This window comes from Podarcis pityusensis, assembly GCF_964106645.2.
Source record: "Podarcis pityusensis genome assembly, chromosome: 1".
NCBI lineage: Eukaryota > Metazoa > Chordata > Lepidosauria > Squamata > Lacertidae > Podarcis > Podarcis pityusensis.
The window spans coordinates 9,583,749-9,608,631 of NC_138028.1; the positions used below are offsets into that span (position 1 = coordinate 9,583,749).

At 47.1% G+C, this 24,883-nt stretch overlaps 1 long non-coding RNA gene across 2 annotated transcripts in view; it reads left to right on the plus strand.

Annotated features, from left to right (window-relative positions):
* The window catches only part of LOC308470319, a 97,577-nt gene that overhangs the window by 49,204 nt on the left and 23,490 nt on the right, over nt 1-24,883 (plus strand). Inside the window, exon 5 of one of the 2 annotated variants that reach the window (XR_013982365.1) lies at nt 22,519-22,572. The exons of the other annotated variant lie outside the window; for it this stretch is intronic. This is a non-coding gene — a long non-coding RNA (uncharacterized lncRNA). Of the gene's footprint in view, nt 1-22,518; nt 22,573-24,883 lie in introns of those variants that run through there. 2 annotated transcript variants of the gene reach the window in all.

Here is a 24,883-nt window from a genome sequence, read left to right on the forward strand (position 1 = left end):
GTTTTTCTTTGAAATCCGCTACGTGCCCGGAGAGGAAAACGTAAGAGCAGACGCTCTCTCGCGTAAACCGGAGTACCTGGAAGGAGAGGGGCCGCCGGAGAAACGACACGTGATCCCCGAGGACCGATGGGTGTGTGGGGGAACTTTGGTGGGGAAACGAGAACTAGCCGGGCTGACCAGAAACGACGTGTTCGCGCAAACTAAAATCCGGGAACTACGAGACGGAAGAAGGACCCAAGAAGGGTTTGAGGAGAAGGAAGGGGTACTGTACTATAGGGGAGCGCTGTACGTACCGGGGGAGACCCTGAGGGGAAAGGTACTCAAACAACTCCACGACAACCCCACAGCAGGGCACTTTGGACAGCACAAAACCATGATGCTTGTGACCAGGCAGTTCTGGTGGCCCAGGGTGAGGGAGGATGTACGGGAATATGTACGGGGGTGCGACCGCTGCCAAAGGGCAAAGGGGGAGCGGGCTGCCCCCACAGGATTGCTGGAACCCTTACCCACGCCGGGGAAACCCTGGGAGGTGGTATCCATTGATTTTATGACAGATTTGCCCAAGTCCCGGGGAAAGACAGCAGTCATGGTAGTGGTCGACCTACTGACAAAAATGTGCCATTTTATAGCTTGCTCACATGCTGTAACGGCAGAGGAAGCAGCCCGGTTGTTTGTGGAGCACATATTCCGGCTGCATGGCGCCCCCTTGAGGGTTATCTCCGACCGCGGAAAACAATTTACTTCCCGGTTCTGGAGGAAGCTCATGAGCTTACTGCAGGTGGAGGTGGGTTTCTCGACGGCGAGACACCCAGAGACCAACGGGCAAGCAGAAAGAGCGAACAGTATACTCCAGCAATACCTACGCTGCTATGTCAGCGAGAGGCAGAACGATTGGGTAGAAAAACTAGCGCTGGCTGAATTCGCGTACAACAACGCGGAACACGTGTCCACGGGAATGAGCCCATTCATGGCCAACCATGGGTGTCATCCTAGGGCCTTCCCGGGGAGTGGGGAGGAAAGCTGGAGCGTACCCGCTGCAGAGCAGTTTGTGGAAGAAATGGAGGCCCTACACCAGCAACTTAAGATGAACTTGGAGCGGGCCAAGGAAACTTACAAGAGGCAGGCAGACAAGCACCGCAGGGAAGGGGAGACCATACGGGTGGGGGACCGGGTGTGGTTGTCCACCCAAGGGCTACCTTTCAAAGGGGGGTGCAAGAAGTTGCAGCCCAGACGGCTGGGACCTTTTGAGGTAACACAGCAAGTTAATCCCGTGGCATTTAAGCTCAGGTTGCCTGATAGCATGAAAATACACCCGGTTTTCCATAGGTCCCTGCTCTCACCGCATAGGGAAGGGCTGGAATTCCAGGGGCAAGAGGGAGAAGTCACCACACACCCGCAGGTAGAAGAAAGGGAACACCACCACAGGGCCACGGAAATACTGGACTCAAGGTGGCAAGGGCGCCGGGTGGAGTATTTGGTAGCGTGGGAAGGGGAACCCAGGTCCGAAAACACGTGGGTCCCCACGGAAGCCGTCGAGGACAGGTATCTGGTGGAGGTATTCCACCGCCGATTCCCGGACAAACCCAAACCCCTGGAGAGATTCTGGGAGGAGCAATTTGGAACCACAGATGAGGAAGAGGTTTTTGAGGGATTTTCTGACTCCGAGGAGGAGGGAGGAGAGGTTTCGGAGGAAGAAGCGTCAGACGGGGAAGACCACCCCGTTGGTAGGTGGAAGAGCGATTGGGAAGCGGGTTTTGAATCCACAGAAGATGGTGACAGTTCCTTCTGGGGTTTCCCCGCCTCCTCGACCGACGAAGGGGACGAAGTTGGTCCCACAGGTCGGTCCAGGGGTGGAGGGGATTCTGGGGGGGAGGTGGATGTCAGGGAACTGACATCAGAGCGGGAGGCGAAGGGGAGGCTCCTAGATGATGCTGGAGAAGGACCCAGCAGGGGGAGAAGCAGCTCAGCGGAGGGGGAAGCATTTAAGCGCAACACCAGGAACAAAAGTGAGCTGATGGGGAAATCGGAGAGAGGGCTCACGGACTCTTCACTGGAACTCAGTGAGGAGGGGACAGGTCCTCCGCTACCTACGCCCACCCTGCGCAGAAGGCTCCCGCACAGTGAGAGGCGGAGGAGATTGGGTGTCAAACAACTCTTATGTTGGAAGAGATTCAAGAAACGCCCACTGACGGATTCTGCTAGTGACTGAGACAGTCATGATGAGAAAGGGCTGTGTAGTCAGAAAGGTTTATCAAGGCAAATTAGCCTAGAGAGGCACCAGTTTACGCACGAGTAACTCATAATCATCACATATGGTTTTCCCAGTAGTTATGTATGGAAGTGAGAACTGGACCATAAAGAAGGCTGATCGCCGAAAAATTGATGCTTTTGAATTATGGTGCTGGAGGAGACTCTTGAGAGTCCCATGGACTGCAAGAAGATCAAACCTATCCATTCTGAAGGAAATCAGCCCTGAGTGCTCACTGGAAGGACAGATCCTGAAGCTGAGGCTCCAATACTTTGGCCACCTCATGAAAAGAGAAGACTTCCTGGAGAAGACCCTGATGCTGGGAAAGATTGGAGGCACAAGGAGAAGGGGACGACAGAGGATGAGATGGTTGGACAGTGTTCTTGAAGCTACGAAGAAGAGTTTGACCAAACTGTGGGAGGCAGTGGAAGACAGGAGTGCCTGGTGTGCTCTGGTCCATGGGGTCACGAAGAGTCGGACACGATTAAATGACTAACGTGGATTAAAATAACACGCAAAACAGTCAAAGATCAGAACATCTGGAGTGATATTATTTCTTTGCGTTCTGACACAATGGATCCAAAGCTTTTGGAGTATGTTGACAACACAAACATGGATGGAGTTCATAGAAGCCACAGAAATCCCCCAGCCGGCCTAAGAAAGAGAAGCTTGGCAGCTGCAGGCTGGATTTATTTTTTTGTTTCGTTTTGGTGCTTGACAGGTTCAGCCTCATCAGGTAGCTGAAGGTTTGCGCCTTGGAGGGAAGCTGTTGATTTCTTGCAATGTGCACAGACTGCGGAATCAGACAGAGCAAGGACACGGACTTTAAGCCTGAATCAACATGGCGCAGGTCAGCTACATTACTTAAAAAACAGCATTTTAAATGCATTATGCAACACCAGATGGCGCTGTAGAGCACAAAACCTTTCTATGAGATTTTACATAGCGTTTCCCCCCATTTGTTATAACAATTTCGTTTCTGTTTTATTTATAGTGGGTTTTTCCCCCCTCCCCTGTGTGTAGATCCATCCAGAGTGGGACCTGATATAATACTGGATGGAATCCTTCCTGGTGCCATCTCCAGAATTTTGAGAGCTTTTCGGGAAAAGTATTCCCAACCCCATAAAAGTAAAAATGGATGAATGCAAGCCATGTTGCCTTCAACCTTTTTAAGTGCAAAATGAGAATACCTGTTAGCAAAATCACTTCAATAAGAGTCCAGAGAGAAAGGGAATCCTGATAACACTTTGCTGAGGAAATGAAAACAGTACAGTGGAACCTTGGTTTTTGAACGTCTCGGAAGTCGAACGTTTTGGCTTTTGAATGTCGAAAACCCAGAAGTAAATGCTTTGGTTTTCGAATGCTTTTTGGAAGTCGAACATGCCACACGGCCTCCATATTGAGTTTTCTGGATGTAAATGCTTCTGGATATGCATGTTCGGATTTTAAATGTTTCGAAAGTTGAATGGTCTTCTGGAACGGATTACGTTTGAAAACCGAGGTACCACTGTACATCATTTGAAGAGAAAGGATCAGAAAGGTTTTGCCTTCCTTTGCCCTTGTTCATAGCAGGGAGACATACAACCAAAGATATAGAAGAAAACTCCCTCAGAACTACACTGGCAATCAGATCGCATGGTACCTAAGCAAAGATCGTACCACCTAGCCTGGTTGCTAAGCAACGCCCCCTCCCAGTTAGTTGTCTTACTGAATACAGAATTAACTCTTCAGTTACACAATGAATGATCTCTGCTGTTAAACTTTCAGCAGTACCATTAGGGCAGAAATTCCCCATCAATGATGAGAGAGGCCATAGCTCAGTGGCAGAGTACTTGCTGTGCAGGCACAGGGTCCCAGGTCCAATTCCTGGTATCTCAAAAGGATCAAGTAGCAGGAGATGGGAAAGACATCTTCTGCCTGCGATCCCAGACAACCGTTGATAGCTGCAAAATGTATTGGGTCAGCTTAGAGGCTATTCCAGAAATGCTGGAAGGTTTCACTCATATTCGAGGTGTATTGCTAAAGCTACAGATACTTAAGGTAAAGGTAAAGGGACCCCTGACCATTAGGTCCAGTCGTGGCCGACTCTGGGGTTGCGGCGCTTATCTCGCTTTATTGGCTGAGGGAGCTGGCGTACAGCTTCCGGGTCATGTGGCCAGCATGACTAAGCCGCTTCTGGCGAACCAGAGCAGCGCATGGAAACGCCGTTTACCTTCCTGCTGGAGTGCTACCTATTTATCTACTTGCACTTTGACGTGCTTCCGAACTGCTAGGTTGGCAGGAGCTGGGACCGAGCAACGGGAGCTCACCCTGTCACGGGGATTCAAACCGCAGACCTTCTGATTGGCAAGTCAGTCCTAGGCTCTGTGGTTTAACCCACAGCGCCACCCGTGTCCCAACAGATACTTTCCATACCATTATTGCGTCAGATCCATTCTGGGCAGGTGACACTGGAACAAAGCATAATGACTTCGGGTTTCTGTTGTTACATAATATGGGACAGGTTGGGGTTAATGATGCCAAGCAAGCCATTTGTCTCTTAGAGCACACTGAACAGCATGAAGTCTCAGCGACACAACTTTGCTCGCATGAAGACTGTGAAATGCTTTGCTTGTTCAAACACAAGCTGCCTTTATTAAATTTGCATTAACAATGATGGGGGGGAGGGAATGTAAATCTCTGCTATTATTAATGGAAGCAAAAGAAAACCTATCTAATTGCTTCTAATGTATAATTGAGCTGAGCAAAAATGCCCCCCTCTGTCATTTGACATGTCTTTTGCAAATTTGGGGTATGGCATTCCACTGGCTCTTTTTAAAAGAGAAAAAAACAACGGAAACAGTTCATAAGTTTTGGTGACACAGCAATGCAATCTGGTTCACTCGAGTCCTCTAGTACTGGGCAATTATTAATCTGGCAGCAGTTAACAAATGGGAAATAAGATTGTTATTAGGTATTCCTTGGCATTTCTTAAAGGAAAACAATATAAGAGTGCTATTTTGGGGCCTGACTGGACCAGGTATTTCATAATCTGGTTTATGGTCTGATTCCCCCCCCCCCCCGGGTAATAATCTTTGGACAGCACCACCGCATGTGTCACAGTGATTCAGGAAGTGTGCAGTCTTGCCAGCATAATGGAGAGCTATTTTGCCTGATTTTATGCAAATTTGCAGGGTGCAGGTACCACCGGTGTACCACCGGTGTACATCCCCTACAGCAGTGATGGCCAAACTTGGCCCTCCAGCTCTTTTGGGACTACAACTCCCATCATCCCTAGCTAACAGGACCCAGTGGTCAGGGATGATGGGAACTGTAGTCCCAAAACAGTTGGAGGGCCAAGTTTGGCCATCACTGCCCTACAGGGTTTAAGTCAAGCTTCCTCAACCTCATCCCTCCAGATGTTTTGAGGCTACAGTTCCCATCATCCCTGACCACTGGTCCTGCTAGCATGGGAGTTGTGGGCCAAAAACATCTGGAGGGCCGAGGCTGAGGAAGCCTGGTTTAAGTCCTACTGAACACCTGTGATTTTTTCCTGAGTAGACCTTCTGAGGACTGCGAAATGGGATAGAGGGTGCTTCCATATTACTGGTTTTTTGTGTGGATTGGGGGCTTGGATGTTTTCCACAATGCCCACATGGCATCATTGGCCCTAAATGGCCTTGGCCCAGTATACCTGAAGGAGCATCTCCACCCCCATCGTTCAGCCTAGACACTTGAGGTCCAGCTCTGAGGGTCTTCTGGTGGTTCCCTCCCTGCAAGAAGTTACAGGGAACCAGGTAGAGGGCCTTCTCGGTAGTGGTGCCTTCCCTGTGGAACACCCTCCCTTTAGACGTCAAGGAAATAAACAACTATCTGACTTTTAGAAGACATCTGAAGGCAGCCCTGTTTAGGGAATGTTTTATTGTATTTTTAATATTTATGTTGGAAGCCGCCAGAGTGGCTGGGGAAACCCAGCCAGATGTTCGGGGTATAATAATAATAATAATAATAACAATAATAATAATAATAATGTTGTTGTTGTTGTTACTAAAATGCCGAACTGGGTACTTTTTATTTTTTGCATCCAGATTCCCCCTTGCCACGGAAAATCCGATCAGTAAAAATAATCCTATACATCTGCAGTGTGGAAGCTCCTTAACACTTGTGTGTTTGTGTGTGTGTGTGTGTGTGTGTGTGTGTGTGTTAGTGGAGGTCTGACAGGTGAAGTCATCCACAGAAATGCCCCACCTGAAGGCTCAAGGCAGGTAATGAATGCAATAATCAGCAAGGCAAAATTCGCTTCCATCTCACTTGCCAGCAGTTCCCCCGACCCTTTCCCAGTGTGGTGTAGTGGTTAAGAGCGGTAGACTCGTAATCTGGTGAACCGGGTTCGTGTCTCCGCTCCTCCACATGAAGCTGCTGGGTGACCTTGGGCCAGTCACACTTCTTTGAAGTCTCTCAGCCCCACTCACCTCACAGAGTGTTTGTTGTGGGGGAGGAAGGGAAAGGAGAATGTGAGCCGCTTTGAGACTCCTGAAGGGGAGTGAAAGGCGGGATATCAAATCCAAACTCTTCTTCTTCTTCTTCCCAGAAATCCCAAGCTTCCACAGCCAGCTGAAACTGCTCTCCCCAAAGATGCTCAAGTCTGGGCCTGGAGAAGTAGAAAGGAGATCCATAACAAAGGTATGGCATATTCGTCTTCGCGTCCCACCTGATTTAACCTGATGCAGAGATGGCATATTTTAAAGCCAAGTCCTTGGTTATTACAGTGCTGCGTCTTAAGGGAGTGGATACGATGTGCTGTCCTTTTCAGGACTTCATGGCATACCTGAGGTGTGTCAGGCTCAGGTTAGAAGGCTGCCATTTCTTATTTCTTAATTGCATAGCCGGAGGCACAGCTGACTTTAAGGATACTCTTTACTCCTAGCTGGAATACATCTTTAATCTTGTCAGTACAAATGCATCTCGCAGCCCAAATGGGAAGCTTGAACCAACCTGTCATTTTGTTCCCCTAATGAGCCCTGGGCTTCAGTCACTTTAGCTGATTCTTCAGCAGCCCAAATTTTGTGGAGATAATTTCATATCTATGGTGTTAGTTTGCATTGGGACTGAACAGAAACTACTATTTCTCTCTCTCTCTCTCTCTCTCTCTCTCTCTCTCTCTCTCTCTCTCTCTCACACACACACACACACTCTTTACATGGGTTAAAAAATTTTCCCCCAGCAATATTTGGACACCCTGTGCAAAAACAGAGCTGTTTACTTTGTCCCCACTTGCACTCACTTTCACTTGCTTCCTCTCATCCTGGCTAGATCGACACTGCTATAAAAAACGCTTTGAATACGCCCTGCAAAAAACAAACAAACAAACAAACCTCCGTAAAGCTCACAATTGAAAATACAGTGGAAACTTGGTTTTCGAACGTAATCCGTTCCAGAAGACCATTTGACTTCCGAAACATTTGAAAACTGAGGATCAATGGGCGGTTGGCAAAATCCATTGAAAAAATGGAGAACTGCGCCTCAGAAGCCATTCGCCTTCTGAGGCGCATTCGAAGATGGAAGCAATTGCTTCTGGGTTTTTGGCGTTCGGGTTCCGAATTGTTCAGCTTCCAAGACGCTTCAAAACCGAGGTTCCACTGTATCATTGAGTTGCGATTTTGGCTCTACAGCGCCCTTTGGTATCACAGTGCTATAACGCATTTATAATGCTGTATTTTGACTAATGTAGCTGAGTCCCCTATTGAGATATCACCTCGTCTATACCTCTTCCTCTTCCAAATAACCAGTGCCGGCCCACCCATGAGACAGACTGAAGCAGCTCCCTCAGGAGGCAGAATGCCCCTGGGGTGCTACTCCCTTGGGCGACCCACCTGCTGCCACCGCCACTGCAACGTTGGTTTCCAAGTTCTGGGAAGATCTCGCTGGAACCCAGAAGCTGCTATTGCATCTCTTGTGATGGTGGAGGCCCCACTGGTGGAACCAGGAGGCTCCAGTATTTGTGGGGTGGGGGAGGCTTTGGCTAGGGATGAGTGGCCGAGGCAGCAGTGGCTGGGTGTGGCAGCTCCTCAGGTGGCAAAATGGGACGCACTGCCACTGCAACAAACAGCAATGAAAGTGCTTCTTTGATTAAGGTCACCAGATTTTTTTCAAAGAATCCAGGGACACTTATATATATATATATGAGAAGTAATATCTTCTCTTCTGTGGTCTCTGTCGTGTGGCCTTCCTCTGGGCCCCGGCCTGCCCTCTTGGAGTGCTAGCCACCATGGAGAAGGCTCGGGTCGGGTCTGGGCTTGGCCACGTGTCCTTGCCCTCCCAGTGCTCTCCTACCTCTCCTTCTCAGTGGCAGCAGCGCGGCAAGGTCAGGGCGCCCCTCTTTTTTCTCCTTCCTCTTCCTCTCTCTTCCTTTTCCTTCTCCCCTCCTCCTTCTCCCTGCATTGGCTCTGGGGTTTTTACTGGCCCCGGAGCGCTGCTGGCAGTCAGCTGGATGGCCAGGCACTCTCGCTCCCGGTTTGATTTGGGTCACAGGGCGGGAGGTGTGTGTCAGTGGTTTCTCCACGCACCAGGCACCCCCGGTTCCCCTGTGGCGGTGGCGATGGCGGCAGTCTCAGCTGCCCGGAGCCAGCCTGGTAGCGCAGTTGGCTCTGGCTGGCTTCAGGAGCTGTTCGTTGCCGTGGTGCCCGCCATTTTCCCTCACCGGAAGTCCCCATATGATGTGTCTTGTGCCGTTGAACCAATCACACAACATTCATTCCCTAATTATAAATCTACAACACTTAATATATAAATCCGGGGACATTAAATGAAATCTGGGGACATTCCGGGGATGGATTTGTAAATCCGGGGATTGTCCCCGGAAAATGGGGATGTCTGGTAATCATATCTTTGATGGGCTTTTTTGTGAGGAAGGTTTGGTGCATCAAGGAGTTGTTCTCCTCATTCAGCCTCTCCTTCCCTCTGGAGGTTGCATAATGGATTGCTTCTGCCTATAAAGCCCTTTCATTTGATGCATTTATTTCTTTGCTCCGTGGAAATATTCATGTATTTTTAAACATGGGCGTCCTCTCGGGGGTCTTGTTCACATGCTTAAGATTGTACGCTAATGCCTTGCTCCCTGTTACTTCGGCCCCATCTGCAGAGTTAGGAACACTCGAATCCTCAAAAGGTAAATGCTTCTCAACTGAACCAGACAACTCACCTGTCACATCAGAAATTTGTCTCCTGCACTTCACTTCCCTCTGCTTCATTGACTATTCCTTCTGCAAGCTTTACTTGTGCCCGATTCATCAGGAGTCACAAAGAGAACAACTCGCATTTGAAGAAAAGCCCCCATTATTTTTTCATAAAGGACAACAGAGCTTCGCCTTAGATTAGGAGGGACATTGCTGCCTCTTTGCAATTAAGCAAAACGTGTTTCCACCGAAAGGCTGGACAAGAACAGCAGAACCTACTTTTGTCTTCCGGTTGAAAGGAGCAGGATGCAGTTTCCTTCGCGAACCATGATGCTCAGAAGATTTTCCATCTTTTATTAGCAGCTTGAGCCACCATGGCCAAATTCTGGAAGAACTTTACACAGCAGTTTCTGGGCCAAGTGCGAGGGAAGCCCCACACAGACTGCTCTGCAGTAATACAGTGACTAAAGCTTGCTTCTGTGGTAGAGAATCTCTGGCCTGCGAGGTCATTTTGGGTGAGTCATGCTCAACTTATCACATGCCCAATATCAGCTGTAGGGAAGTTCAAGCAATGAAAGAATGGGAAGCCCTTTAAAAAGTGGCAAATTCAAGCTGTTGCTGCAAACAAATAATCATTTTAGAGCAGGGCTTCCCAAACTTGGGTCTCTGGCTGTTTTTAGACTACATCTCCCACCATCCCTAGCTAGCAGGACCAGTGGTCAAGCTTGATGGGAACTGTAGTCCAAAAACAGCTGGCAACCCCAGTTTCGAAAACACTGGTTTATAAGTCTTCCTTTGAGAGCCAGTGTGGTGTATGTTGGGATACTGCCAGGGAGACAAAGTCCATCATGGCCCCCAAGCCGTCTCCGGACGTCCATCGATCTCCCGCAGACACGCAGTATCAGCAATTAGCGACATGAGCTCCAGAAATAGCCTGCCACATTCCAGAGCTGATGTACGCTCTATCAGCAGATAATGCACAGCGAAAAATGCACACAGGAGAGCATTATTTACAAGTTTTATTCAGCGTTGATCAGAACAAAGAAAACATGACTGCCAGCTTCAGTGTCTCTGACACAGAGAGAACGAAAGCATAGACACAACAGAAACATCCTGTGAACAGGAAATACGCAGACTCTGTGACTCACAAAGCCTGCCCCCTTTTAAGGTGGAATGGAAATATCCTAACATCCTCCCCCTTGCACCTAAAATCATACAATCATAGAATCATACAGTTGGAAGGGACCATGAGGTTCATCTAGTCCAGGCACCCCCAAACTCAGCCCTCCAGCTGTTTTGGGACTACAACTCCCATCATCCCTGACCACTGGTCCTGTTAGCTAGGGATGATGGGAGCTGTAGTCCCAAAACAGCTGGAGGGCCGAGTTTGGGGATGCCAGATCTAGTCCAATGCCCTGCAGTGTGGGAATCTTTTGCCAATGTGGAGCTTGAATAATAATAATAATAATAATAATAATAATAATAATAATAATAATTTATTCATACCCCTCCCACCTGGCTGAGTTTCCCCAGCCACTCTGGGCTGCTTCCAGCAAAGTATGACCCTGAGATTAAGAGTCTCAAGCTATGCTGACTGAGCTAGCCATCATGCCATATGCTTTGGGTGACTGCAGCATGGAAGAAAATGTGATTTTTTTAAAACAGGAAATTTGTATTATTCTGATGAATGTTCATGAGGATTTTTTTTTTTAAAAATAGCAAATTGCTGCAGAAATGTGGAGAACTGAATTGAAGAATGGGAAAATGAGAAACCAAAAGGGGGAGGCTCACCCATCCTTACCTTGATTCAAACACCTCCCTAATTGGAGAAAAGGTGAATGAGAGGCGACATGATAGAAGTTTATAAAATCATGCATAACTCCAAATCTTGTGGACATCCAGCAAAGCGGAATGTTGGGCAGATTTGGGATGGACAAAAGAAAATCCTCCTTCATGCAGTGCATAGTTAAACTGTGGAGTGATGGGTACCAACCCAAAGGTAAAAAAGGTAAATGAAATATACTCGGAGTCGAGAGTGGATTTCATGCTCTTTATTCAGCTCACAGTGGTGAGGAGGAATGGAAGTTCCCCCAGAATGTCTGCTTTATATACATTATTTACACCAGGCTTCCTCAACCTTGGGCCTCCAGATGTTTTTGGCCTACAACTCCCATGATCCCTAGCTAGCAGGACAGTGGCCAGGAATGATGGGAACTGTAATCTCAAAACATCTGGAGGCCCAAGGTTGAGGAAGCCTGATTTACACAATGGGTCCCATGTGATTGGCTAATTCTGGGATTCTCCTGTAGGCCAATCAGGTTGCGGATTCATTTCCACCTGGAGCTGGATTGGGTGGCTCCTGTGGACCAATGAGACTGCTGCATTCTGGATCCTATTGTTCTAGGACCAATCAGACTGCTGCATTCTGAATCCTATTGTTCTAGGACCAATCAGATGGCTGCATTTTGGATCCTATTCAACTCAGTACATAACAATAAAGGACCCCTGGACAGTTAAGTCCAGTCAAAGGCGACTATGGGGTTGCGGTGCTCATCTTGCTTCAGGCCGAGGGAGCTGGCGTTTGTCCACAGACAGCTTTCTGGGTCATGTGGCCAGCATGACTAAACTGCTACTGGCGCAATGGAACACTGACAGAAGTCAGAGTACATGGAAACACCGTTTACCTTCCTGCTGGAGTGGTACCTATTTATCTACTTGCACTGGCGTGCTTTTGAACAGCTAGGTTGGCAGGAGCTGGGACAGAGCAACAGGAGCTTACTCCATAGTGGAGATTTGAACCGCCAACCTTCCGATCAGCAGGCCCAAGAGGCTAGGTGGTTTAGACCACAGCGCTAGCCATGTCCCTAGATGGCTTTAAAAGAGGATTGGACAAATTCGTTTTGGATAAGGCTATCAGTGGCTACTAACAATGATGGCTCTGTTCTGCCTCCACAGTCAGAGGCAGTAATGCATCTGAATACCAGTTGCTGGAAAGCCCAGGGAAGTGAGTTTGCTCTTGTGCTTGGGTCTGGTTTGTAGGCTTCCCTACAATATCTGGTTGGCCACTGTGAGAACAGGATGCTGGAGAAGATGGACTGAGGCGTTCCCAAAGTAAAGGAAGGATTGAACTCTGATTAATAAGAATACACACAGAGGCTTGAACCAGCAAGACTCTGGGAAGGGTGTGTATAATAATCTCTGCCCCCAGCCCCTCGGCCCAGGTCGTTTTATTCACAAAAGAACTTTTACAGAGTGTTCGTAAGAACCAATCAGATTTCTTCTGAGCATTTCAACAAACCCCACGTGGGGACAAAGTTAAGCTACAAACACTAGTTAAGCATGCATATTTTTGGGGTAAATAAATGAAAACGACAAAGGAGTGCATTCAGCAACCCCGGAGGTCATAAACAATCAATACACATGATAAGAAGGATGGCCAGGAGGTCAGCGATCATAATCACCTTTATGTGAAACCTGTTTCCTGGCCCTAAGATTAACACCCTAAGATTAACATATCAGCAAGCTACATCAAAGAAGCTTGCCCACTATCTTTATGGCCCAGGATGCATGCCTGGCAAAGCAACTGGGCTGTGTACGTGACTTGTGAAGAGAGAGAAATGGGCAGTAGAGGAAATGGCCAGAGATGCAGAGGGTTGTGGGATTTGATCAGAAATTATTGTCAATGTTTCAAACCCAGTCAACACAATGCGTTCATCATGGACACAATGGCTTGATGCATATTTTATAATTCCTCATAGTAATCCCACCTGACCCCACACTCTGGATATTTGCAATCCTACAATGGACCACTGGCCTGATCCAACAGGCTCTTCTTCCTCGCTTCTACCTGACAGGCTAATATCACAGATTGAAAGAGACATCAACATTGCGTGTCTATTGAAATTATGGTCCCTGAATCATTTCTATTTTGCATTGTGTGGAGGCAAGGAGGGGACACACACACATCTTCAGAACTGTATTTAAAGAGTTCCTGGTATTGCTAGTATTCAGGTTTCAGCCCCCTCCTCAAGAAGTTCCTTGTCTTGGGGTGGGAGTATGGATGCATCTATTCCTGAAAGAGCAGGCTGCTCTTTCATGTGCTGCAGCTGGCGAGTTCCTTTTGAGCTGTTGATGACATATTATAGGACAATTATGTATTTCTGGTGTCTCTTTAACCATAAATACCCACCCCTTTCCCCCCCTTTGCCTCTCTATCAATGCAGGCCAGGCTACCACTGAGCGAATTAATACGGCGCACAGCAGGCAGAGTGGAAGCTAACGTGTAATTGTGTGCCTGTGTGGGTGGGCGAAGGAACGAGTAAACAAATGTGCACATCTGGAGCAGCCCAGACTTCCCAGGGGGAGCGCTGCCTTGCTTGGAGGTGCATCTCATTGTTCCCCCATTGGCCCCTTGTGCAGGCATGCACCTGACACAGGTGTGGGTCCCTGAGCCCCATCTCTAAATTTGTGTGAGCAATGAGATGGAATGGGTCTGGCCTGCAGCAAAAGGTCACAACAAAATGGTGGTTCATAGCTTCAGCCAGCCATGCTGTTTTCCAGAATCACTCTGTTCCATTTCCCCTCTCCACAGCTTTCGGTTTCCCTTTCCTCTCAACAGTTAGCCATCAGCCCCTGCGCTTGGAGCATGCTCGGTCTCTCTGGGCTGAGAGGTCCCCAACTGATGCCTCACACTTTCCCATAGATGACGTCATTTTGGCTACAGAAGGATCGGCTCTTAGAGAATGAGTTTGCTGTTAAAATACAGCAGGGATGTGCATAGGCCCCAGGATCAACCTTATAACTGAAATTTTTAAAATAAATTCTGATCTGTTTCTAAACTGCTTTGTTCTCTCTCTGCTTCTGCTTTTAATTCGTTTTTCATGCCGCTCTGAATACAGTGGTACCTCAGGTTACAGATGCTTCGGGTTACAGGCGCTTCAGGTTACAGACTCCGCTAACCCAGAAATAGTACCTCGGGTTAAGAACTTTGCTTCAGATTGAGAACAGAAATCGTGCGGTGGCAGCGGGAGGCCTCATTAGCTAAAATGGTACCTCAGGTTAAGAACAGTTTCAGGTTAAGAACAGACCTTCAGAACGAATTAAGTTCTTAACCTGAGGTACCACTGTGAAATGAAGCTCTACATTTCCCATTTTGCTATAAAGGACAATTGCTACAATCCTTCCCCATTTTATTTTATTTTTGGCCAAAGTGGACTAAATTTACAGGCAGAGGACCCTCTCCCTCTCCAGAGCAGGGTAAGCCTATCTAACTACAGATAAGTAGCAAAGCCTTCCTGATGAAAGCCCTCCCCTGTCAGAAGGTAATGCTGCAGCCAGGGTACCGACTTGCCCCCCCCCACATTGAGGGGCCCAGGGGTCATGTGACCTCACACAATGACATCATACACCCATCCGCCCTTCCTGCCCCTGCCTGGTGCACGACCACTCACTAGGTGGTGGGGTGCAGGTTGCGTGGAGGACAATGTACACGTCTGCATTCTGCATGGAGGAGATGACTATCAGTGGCTTCAAGCCATCATGCTCATCTTCTGCAGTTGCAGGCAAAAATGCTTTTGAATACCAGTTGCTGGAAACCACAAAGCGCTCTTGTGCTCGGGTTTTGCTTATATATTCCATTCTGGTTGACAACTATGGGTGAGATGGGCCGTTGGGCTGATGCAACAGGCTGTTCTTATGTTCTTAGCTCATGTGCCCAATTCTAAGTTCATAGTACGACTCATGCAACACGCTGGCGACTAATATACATACAATAATTACCAAAATAATTATACAGTGGTACCTCGGGTTAAGTACTTAATTTGTTCTGAAGGTCTGTTCTTAACCTGAAGCACCACTTTAGCTAATGGGGCCTCCTGCTGCTGCTGCGCCACCGGAGCACGATTTCTGTTCTCATCCTGAAGCAAAGTTCTTAACCTGAAGCACTATTTCTGGGTTAGCGGAGTCTGTAACCTGAAGCGTATGTAACCTGAAGCGTATGTAGCCCGAGGTACCACTGTACATTCTTTATCAATCTTCTGAGAAAAATACAAAACCTTGTGTAAAGCCACGGAGACTTATAAACTACCCAACTTAAGATGAGCTTGCAGGGCAGCAGTTGAAGAAAGGGTTTTCTTGTGTGTCTGTGTTTCTTTGTGGCTGATTAGCTGCTCTCCCTGTGCAAAGGTCAGAGGGGGCAGGGTTTCTGTTGAGGCAGGTGATTAGCTGTGGGAGGAGCTTATCAGAGCTTGCAGGGCAGCAGTTGAAGAAGGAGCAAAAAGGGTTTTCTTGTGTGTTTGTGTTTCTTTGTGGCTGATTAGCTGCTCTCCCTGTGCAAAGGTTTGATCCATCTTTTAGATTTAGGGGAGCTACTCTCAAACGTTTGTTGGGGGAGACCTAGGTTTTTTTGTGGGGGGAGTTATTTGTCCTGTCTTCACGCTTTTTATGATGGAGGACCACTGTAGCCACCCCCAACGACACGTTCTCAAGATGGAGGGTGAGGGAACAGCTGCAGTCGCCTGCGGTTCCTGCGCAATGTTTGCCATCTTGCCAAAGGTTGCAGGCAGCTTTACCTGCAGCAATTGCATGTTGATTGCCCTCTTAAAAGACAAAGTCCAGCAACTGGAGGAACGTGTAGCTACGCTCCAAAGAATTAGAGAGCTGGAGCTCTTCTTGGAAGCAACAGAGCACACCGTCTCCACCAAGGAGGAGACAGGGGACTCCCCTGAGAAGGAGGCTAGTTCACCAACACAGGAGCCAGATATATGGAGAAACGTGACTCAAAGAAGTAGGAGGCCCAGGGTTCGCTCTGATTGTTTAGAAATACACAATCGCTTTGAGGTCCTCTCCCCTAGCATGGAAGACGAAGAGCAGACTCCATTTGAGGATCTCTCCCTCATTACAGTCGATCAGGTATATGAAGACGAGCAGCAAAGTCAGTCCTCAGGGAATGTGCAGGTGACCTTGGAACGGACAGCTCACGGAAGAACCCCGACCAAACCTAAGAGGAGGCGTGTAGTGGTGATAGGGGATTCCCTACTGAGGGGAACAGAAGCAGTGATCTGTGGGCCTGACAAGATGTCTCGGGAAGTGTGCTGTCTCCCCGGGGCTAATATCCAAGATGTAACTGAACGACTGCAAGGAATCATAAAACCCACTGACAAATACCCCTTCCTCTTGGTTCATGTGGGAACCAATGACACTGCAAGCAATAGCCTCCAGAAGATCAAAAGAGACTACGAGGCTCTGGGCAGGAAATTGAAGCAATTAAATGCACAAATTGTCATCTCATCTGTCCTCCCAGTTGAACGACGTGGCCCAGGGAGAGAGGGAAAAATAGTGGAAGTGAACAGCTGGCTTCGCAAATGGTGTAAACAGGAACGGTTTGGATTCTTAGATCACGGACTGCAGTTTCTTGAAGATGGACTTCTGGCAAGCGATGGGCTGCACCTCACAATGGTTGGGAGGAATGTTTTTGCCAAAAATCTCAGAAACCTCATCAGGAGGGCTTTAAACTGACTAATGTGGGGGAGGGAGACAGTGCTACTGAAGGTAGGAGTCTATCAATTGATGAAGATGATCATCCAAATGTCATAGACCAAATGGAGCAAACAGCACGCAGACGTAGTGGTGGGAGGAAAAAATCCTTAAATAAGAGACACGGGGGAATGATTAATGGACTTCAATGTCTGTACACTAATGCGCAAAGCATGGGAAATAAACAAGATGAGCTTGAGCTCTTGGTACAGCAAACTAAATATGACATAATAGGCATCACTGAAACCTGGTGGGATAAGTCCCACGATTGGAATGTAATAATGGAGGGATACAATCTATTTCAGAGAAACATACCAGACAAGAAAGGAGGAGGAGTGGCGTTATATGTCAGGGATGTGTATACCTGTGAAGAGATCCAAGATTTAGAACCTCAAAGCCAAAGTGAGAGCATTTGGGTCAAAATTAAGGGAGAGAAGAATAACAGTGACCTCATTGTGGGAGTTTACTATAGATCCCCAAGCCAAACGGAGGACATAGATGATGCCTTCCTGGAACAGATGGCCAAGCATGCAAAAGGAAGGGAGATAGTAGTAATGGGGGACTTCAATTACCCGGATATTTGTTGGATGTCAAACTCAGCCAAGAGCATAAGGTCAAACAGATTCCTCACTGGCCTTGCAGACAACTTCATTGTCCAGAAAGTGGAAGAAGCAACAAGAGGAACAGCCATTTTAGATCTGGTCCTAACCAATGTTGATGACCTGGTTAGTGGGGTAGAAGTGGAAGGATCATTAGGCGTTAGTGATCATGTTCTTCTGAAGTTTACTATACAGCGGAAAGGAGCAGCCAAGCATACTAGGACTCAATTTCTTGACTTTAAGAAAGCCGACTTCATAAAACTTAGGGAAGTGCTGGGTGAGATCCCATGGACAGTAATACTAAAAGGAAAGGGAGTTCATGATGGCTGGGAGTTTGTTAAGAGGGAGATAGTAAAAGCACAACGTCAGGCAATACCAATGAGACGGAAACATGGAAGGTGCCTAAAGAAGCCAGGGTGGCTATCTAAAGAACTTTTAACTGAGTTAAGATTAAAAAAGGATGTGTACAAAAAATGGAAAAGGGGGGAAACCACCAAAGAGGAATTCAAACAAATAGCCAGCACGTGTAGACACAAAGTCAGAAAAGCTAAAGCACAGAATGAACTCAGGCTTGCTAGAGAGGTTAAAAGCAACAAAAAAGGCTTTTATGGGTATGTTCGTAGCAAAAGGAAGAACAAAGAAACAGTGGGGTCACTCAGAGGAGAAGATGGTGAAATGCAAACAGGGGACACAGAAAGGGCTGAACTCCTCAATGCCTTCTTTGCCTCAGTCTTCTCCGATAAAGAAAACAATGCCCGACCTGAAGAATTTGGAGCAAATGATTCAGCAGAGGAAACACAGCCCAGAATAACTAAGGAGATAGTACAAGAATACTTGGCTAGTTTAGATGTATTCAAGTCTCCAGGGCCAGATGAACTGCATCCAAGAGTATTAAAAGAACTGGCAGATGTGATCTCAGAACCACTGGCAGTCATCTTTGAGAATTCCTGGAGAACGGGCGAAGTCCCGGCAGACTGGAGGAGGGCAAATGTTGTCCCTACTTTCAAAAAGGGGGAAAGAGAGGACCCAAATAATTACCGCCCAGTCAGTCTGACATCAATACCAGGGAAGATTCTGGAGCAGATCATTAAGCAAACAGTCTGTGAGCACCTAGAAAGGAATGCTGTGATCACCAATAGTCAGCATGGATTTCTGAAAAATAAGTCATGTCAGACTAACCTGATCTCGTTTTTTGACAGAATTACAAGCCTGGTAGATGAAGGGAACGCAGTGGATGTAGCCTACCTTGATTTCAGCAAGGCATTTGACAAGGTGCCCCATGATATTCTTGTAAAGAAGCTGGTAAAATGCGGTCTTGACTATGCTACCACTCAGTGGATTTGTAACTGGCTGACTGACCGAACCCAACGGGTGCTCATCAATGGTTCCTCTTCATCCTGGAGAAGAGTGACTAGTGGGGTGCCACAGGGTTCTGTCTTGGGCCCGGTCTTATTCCACATCTTTATCAACGACTTGGATGATGGACTCAAGGGCATCCTGATCAAATTTGCAGATGACACCAAACTGGGAGGGGTGGCTAACACCCCAGAGGACAGGATCACACTTCAAAACGACCTTGACAGATTAGAGAACTGGGCCAAAACAAACCAGATGAATTTTAACAGGGAGAAATGTAAAGTACAGTGGTGCCCCGCAAGACAAATGCCTCGCAAGACGGAAAACCTGCTAGACGAAAGGGTTTTCCGTTTTTGAGTTGCTTCGCAGGACGAATTTCCCTATGGGCTTCCTTCGCAAGACGAAAATGTCTTGCGAGTCTTGAGATTTTTTTTCGCTCCCCCCCCTTTATCTAAGCCGCTAAGCCTTTAATAGCCTTTTAGCAGCTAATCCGATAAGCCGACAAGCCTTTAATAGCCGCTAAACCGCTAATAGCGCTAATCCGCTAAGCCGCTAATAGGGTTGCTTCGCAAGATGAAAAAACCGCTAGACGAAGACACTCGCGGAACGGATTAATTTCGTCTTGCGAGGCACGACTGTATTGCACTTGGGCAAAAAAAATGAGAGGCACAAATACAAGATGGGTGACACCTGGCTTGAGAGCAGTACATGTGAAAAGGATCTAGGAGTCTTGGTTGACCACAAACCTGACATGAGCCAACAGTGTGACGCGGCAGCTAAAAAAGCCAATGCAATTCTGGGCCTCATCAATAGGAGTATAGCATCTAGATCAAGGGAATAATAGTGCCACTGTATTCTGTCTGGTCAGACCTCACCTGGAGTACTGTGTCCAGTTCTGGGCACCACAGTTCAAGAAGGACACTGACAAACTGGAACGTGTCCAGAGGAGGGCAACCAAAATGGTCAAAGGCCTGGAAACGATGCCTTATGAGGAACGGCTAAGGGAGCTGGGCATGTTTAGCCTGGAGAAGAGGAGGTTAAGGGGTGATATGATAGCCATGTTCAAATATATAAAAGGATGTCACATAGAGGAGGGAGAAAGGTTGTTTTCTGCTGCTCCAGAGAAGCAGACACGGAGCAATGGATCCAAACTACAAGAAAGAAGATTCCACCTAAACATTAGGAAGAACTTCCTGACAGTAAGAGCTGTTCGACAGTGGAATTTGCTGCCAAGGAGTGTGGTGGAGTCTCCTTCTTTGGAGGTCTTTAAGCAGAGGCTTGACAACCATATGTCAGGAGTGCTCTGATGGTGTTTCCTGCTTGGCAGGGGGTTGGACTCGATGGCCCTTGTGGTCTCTTCCAACTCTATGATTCTATGATTCTATGAACTTATAATGTCTGGTTTCAATGGATTTTTCAAATGCTTAACTCAGTCTTTTGTTTTCTTTATCTTTTTAGGTGAGTTCATGAAGATACCAACAAAGGGTAAGTTCGGTGTTGTTCACAATACCGAGAGATGCTAATGAAGTTGTAGATGCATGTTAGTGAAGTTGTAGACAGGGTGCCAGCATTTTGCACCTGTTTCGCCCTGGCAGTCCAAGTAATCAAGAGGCCAGTGTTTACCCTCAGTGGGGCCCTTTTACTGGGACTTGCAGGTAGCACACTCCCAAGATAGTTTTCCGGGCTTCTTCAGTGGTCTAATCTCAAAGCCTTGATACGTCCCGTATTTTTCACTCTATAAGACGCACCAGACCATAAGACACACCTGGTTTTTGGAGGAGGAAAACAAGAAAAAAAATATTCTGAATCTCAGAAGCCAGAACAGCAAGAGGGATCGCTGCGCAGTGAAAGCAGCAATCCCTTGTGCTGTTCTGGCTTCTGTGATAGCTGCGCAGCCTGCATTCGCTCCATAAGACGCACACACATTTCCCCTTACTTTTTAGGAGGGAAAAAGTGAGTCTTAAAGAGCAAAAAATACGGTATATTGATATTCAGTTTCATAAAGAATACTGTTTCTTGGCTTAAGCTTAACAGAGGCCCTTAATGTATAATTATTTTGGTAATTATTGTATGTATATTAGTCGCCAATGTGTTGCATGAGTCGTACTACTTCTACCAGCCGCACAGGTTGCATTTTTCTAACAATTCTGAGTTCATGGCTTCTAACCACTGATTAGGAGAAAACACCATATGAATCATTTGAAGCCCCAACCTGTATGCTTTATGTACTATCGCTCAGCTAACCTCTGCAAAGCACAGCACAAAGGCATTTGCTCCTGCTCATTCCGGATTCAGAAACTGCTATAAATACCTACTTGGCGGCATTACTTTTTTATAAAGGACAGAGGCGGGTATCTTGAAAATGCAGTTTATTATTGATGTTTGCCTCTAAAGAAAAGGCTTGCAGGGTTCCCATTAAGAGAATTTCACATTGATGCCTCCACTTCAAAGACTTGGGCTAACCAACTGAGGGGAAGGGTGAGTTATTTTTTGTTTTTATTTTTGTAAAGATCTAACCTTCATCATGAAGCTTCGGAACTGACTTAGGTCATGTTTCATGGTGTCCATGAACAGCAGAGATAGAGTGTTGGACTAGGACCATGGAATCATAGGATTGTAGAGTTGGAAGGGACCCTGAGGGTCATCTAATCCAACCCCCTGCAATGCAGGAATCTCAGCTAATGCACCCATGACAGATGGTCACCCAACCTCTGTTTAGAAACCTCCAAGGAAGGAGAGTCCACCACATCTCATGGGAGTCTGTTCCACTGCCGAACACCTCTTACTGTCAGAAAGTTTTTCCAAATATTTAGTCAGAATCTCCTTTCTTGTAACTTGAAGCCATTGGCTCCAGCCCTGCCCTCCAGAGCAGGAAAAAGCAAGCATTGTCTCTCCTCCATGTGACAGCTCTTCAGATATTTGAAGATGGCTATCCTATCTCTTCTCAGTCTCCTCTTTTCCAGGCTAAACATACCCAGATCCTTCAAGCACTCCTCATAAGGTTTAGTTTCCAGACCCCTGATCATCTTGGTTGCCCTCCTCTGCACATGTTCCAGCTTGTCAACATCCTTCTTAAATTGTGACACCCAGAATTGGACACAGTATTCTAGGTGTGGTCTGACCAAGGCCAAATAGAGAGCTACTATTACTTCCCTTGATCTGAACACTATACTTCTGTTGATGCAGCCTAGAATAGTATTAGCTCTTTTTGCTGCTGCATCACACTGTTGACCAAGACCCCCAGATCCTTTTCATAAGTACTATGAGTAAGCCAGGTGTCCCCATTCTATATTTGTGCATCTGGTTCTTCCTGCCTAAGTGTACAACCTTACATTTGTCCCTATTGAAATTCATTTTATTAGCTTGCACCCAGTTCTCCAACCTGTTAAGGTCATTTTGAATTCTGATTCTGTCTTCTGCAGCGTTAACTACCCCTCTCAGTTTAGTGTCATTTGCAAATTTGATGAGCACTCCCTCAATTCCTTCATCCAAGTCATCGGTAAAGACGTTGAACAACACTAGGCCCAGGACAGAACCCTGCGGCACCCCACTTGTCACTTTTCTCCAGTTCTAGTTTCAGATTTTGGAGGACTTGGGCAAGATGCAAATCAGGGATCATGTAGAGCAGGGTTCCCCAACCTTGGGCCTCCAGCTGTTTTTGGACTACAACTCCCATCATCCCTTGCTAGCAAGACCAGTGGTCAAGGATGATGGGAATTGTAGTCCAAAAACAGCTGGAGGCCCAAGGTTGGGGAACACTGATGTAGAGCACGGGTTTAAAAACATGGTGCCCTTCAGATATTGTTGGACTACAACACCCATCATCCATATCCATTGGCCATCCTGGGTGGGGCTGATGGGAGTTGTAGTCCAAAACACCTGGCCTGAAGTAAGCTCTAGAGCTGGCATAGGCAAACTCGGTCCTCCAGATGTTTTGGGACTACAACTCCCATCATCCCTGACCACTTGTCCTGTTAGCTAGGGATGATGGGAGTTGTAGTCCCAAAACATCTGGAGGACCGAGTTTGCCTATGCCTGCTTTAGAATGAGCTCCAAAGTCTAGCTTGGTTGGAGGGACACCAGCCCAGGCAGTAAGGTAGCACTCTTAGCATTCCTTTGCTCCTAATAAGCTTCCCCATGAAAGCCCAGAGAACAATACTTTCTTTGCTGAGCCACTTAGTCTTCTGATGCGGATTGTTATTTGAATTGGCACCCTGGACTACCTAGGCCATTTCACAGAGGGAAAATCATGCTGTTGCCCAGGCTGTGCAAAAGCCATTTTGAGCAAGGCTCTCCCTTTGTAATCTTATGCTGCACAGGGGGTGATTATAATGGATTTTCATTTGTCTCTGAAGAACCTGACCACCAGTAGCCGCTGTATTTTTGCAAAATGACAGTGTTTTCATGTGTGTCTGTCAACCAGGCCAAGAGAACCCATTTTATGGGCAATTAGGCCCCCGCTAAAATGGCAGCAGGGCATTCCTTTTCAGAAAATGGGTTGGCACGTGGAGGTTGGATTAACTCTGCTTCTCTTGGAACGGAAATAAAGATAAAGGTAGCCACATTTCAACTGATTGTCTTGGACTTGTCCTGAAGACCTGGGTTAAAAATGTTAGAATTCCTGCTCCATGACTGCAGTCATAGGATTGTTGTCCATCACATGACGGTGTATGTTTTGACTCCACAGAGTGGGAAGTGACGGAGACAGGATGTCTGTGTTACTGTGTTCCGTGAAGTGGGACTATTGTCCTTTGTTCTTTTTCTCTTTGCTGTCTGATGCTAGAGAGAGAAGGAGCCATGTTGCAGTGCTCCGTGTGTGTTTATATGTAAATAAAGTAGATTAGCCAAAATGCTGAGTTGCTGAGGTCTGTCACGCATGCGGATCCCTAAGTGTGCCAGTGTCAGTTGGCATCGGTCGCTGTGATGTTCAGGCAGAAGAAAGCTTTTGAAGCTCCCAAACGATCGACCAGGAGGTAGAGAACATGCCAGTCAGGCATGTGTCTCTGCCAGGGTCCTACTCAAGTGTAGGCTGAACTCCTGACAAAAAATCCCTACAGTGGGCACCACACTCAGACATCATCACCATCATTTAATTCATCTCCTTCCCTTTGCCAACAGATCCCAGAGCGAGTTGCAACAAAATTCAATATTAAAAACGGTTAAAACAAGTTATAGGAACAAGGTGCATGCTGAAGACACACGTGTCAGGTGTCAAAGGCAGGGTAAAGAGGTGTGTTTTCAGCATTTGCCAGAATGAATTCACCTCTGTGGGGAGGTAATTCTATGACCTAGGGGCTGCCACAGAAAATGCCCTCTTGCATCTACCCTTAACTTCTGAGGGCAGCAGAATGACCTCTCTGCTCTTCTCAACATCCAAGAGTATCTGTAGGAAAGGAGGCAGTCTCTCAGATATCTGGAGTCTAAGTTGTTTAGGGTTTCCAACACTAGCCTGTGTGCCTTAAATTGGACCCAGAAACAAACTGGTAACCAATGGAGCTGTATTAAAACAGAGATGATATGAGTTTTAAGGCAAACCCAGCCAGTGATCTCGCCATTGCGTTTTAAACCAGCAGTTGGTAAGAGCATGAGATTTTTAATTTCAGGGTCGTGGGTCCACATTGGGCTCCACATTGGGCAAAAAGATTCCTTCATTGCCGGGAAGTCCCTTCCGACTCGACAATTCTATAAGTTTCTGAGTCGTCTTCAGAGGCAGCCTGATGTAGAAAGCAGTCCAAGAATCCAATGTGGAAGTTACCAGAGCGATGGAAAAACATATCAAAATATTACCAGAGCAACAGAAAAATAGGAAAACAGAAAAACTCCTAACCATCTGTGCCTCAAGGTACAATGTTGATCCAGGAGTGACCCCAAGCTATGAACCTGCTACTTTCAGGGTAGTACAGCCCCATCCAGACCAGGCCGTCTTCGCTCCTCTTGGATTTGAGAATGGGAAACACATAACACCTCTGCCTTTTCGGGATTCAATTTCAGTT